The sequence below is a fragment of the Pinus tabuliformis genome, chromosome 6, assembly GCF_031772625.1.
Source record: "Pinus tabuliformis cultivar Carrire ecotype Pingquan chromosome 6, CPIR1, whole genome shotgun sequence".
NCBI classification, from domain to species: Eukaryota; Viridiplantae; Streptophyta; class Pinopsida; order Pinales; family Pinaceae; genus Pinus; species Pinus tabuliformis.
This window is the reverse complement of record NC_142292.1, coordinates 1624764147-1624765492: the sequence shown is the minus strand read 5'-3', so window position 1 is coordinate 1624765492 and position 1346 is coordinate 1624764147.

The window sequence follows — 1346 nt, the reverse complement described above, 5'->3', positions numbered from 1 at the left end:
CACCCAACGCACGACCAACAAATGGGTGGTATCTACAAATTGAATAAGAAACAATAGTTTGCTTAAAATACATGTCCTATATAATAATGATAATGAAACTTTTTTTTTTGAAAACACAAATCCTAATATTCATTATATTGAATCAACGATATTTACAAAGTATCAATTTAGCTAGGAGAGCAACGGGCCATAAAGTTGTTATGCCACATAAATTTCCATAAACAAAAAACAATAGGCCTATACAACTATGAAACCAAGATTGCAAAAACAAAAGATCCAAATAAAGATTGAGAAAGACATCACAAAACTAAGACTAACGAAAATATACAACGAAATAACATAGTCTCAAAACCACTATCCTTCTACATAAACCACCTTCATAATATTGGACAAAAACAAGTCCCAAGAGATACCATAATCATAACTATGAGAAAAATCAAAATAGCTAGTAGAGACCAACATGAAGACTTTCTCTGACATACCATTCTTCTAGATGAATAGTTCTAGGTTGCATTTGGAGACCATTTTTTGACAGATAATCAACGTGCATGTTGAATTCTCCATAGGCATGAAAGAAATATGTAGATTTAAAAAAAACATACAACTCCTCCACTTTGGCCTTCCAATAATAAATATTCATGACCTATAAGTTGGAATTCCCACACAACCAATCAATGATAGTTTTAGAGTCCCCACCGATCATTATGTTGGAGATAAATAAAGAATTTGCTATTAGCATCACTGCCTAAGAAACCAAGAGTTATTATTTCGTTATTGTACCCAAACCAAACTCCATTTTGTCTTTAATAAAATGCTTTCTATTAACAAGGATGATAAATCCACTTGCACACTTTCCCTGATGAGATGCACCATAAAAAAAACAACAGGGAACCGAAGATTAATTGCTGGGTTAATGACATTCCTTCTTAGATGGTCTTTGATCTTGGGGGGATACTCCCTCCAAAGGGAAATAACTTTGGATGAGTCCAATAACATATTGGGCCTAATGTTTTCAAAGATCAACTTATTTCTAATTCCCCAGATTTCCCAAGTTATAAAGATAAGAATTGAATGAAATCTTTTCTTGTTAAAATGCCAGATGTGAAGACATTCTGAAAAGGAAATAAAATGATCAGAAGACTTGATTTTTAGAGAATTTAGCGTAGAGTACCAAAGACATTTTTCCACTTCGCACCTAAGAAAAATATGGTCTACACTTTCCGCATCTTGTCTGGAAAGGATAGAAATATTGGGACCTTGAAAACCCCTTTTCTGTAAATAGTCCCACGTTAAAATTTTGTTCTTCAAGACAAGCCATAGATTTTTTTTAGTTTTGTGGGAAGACT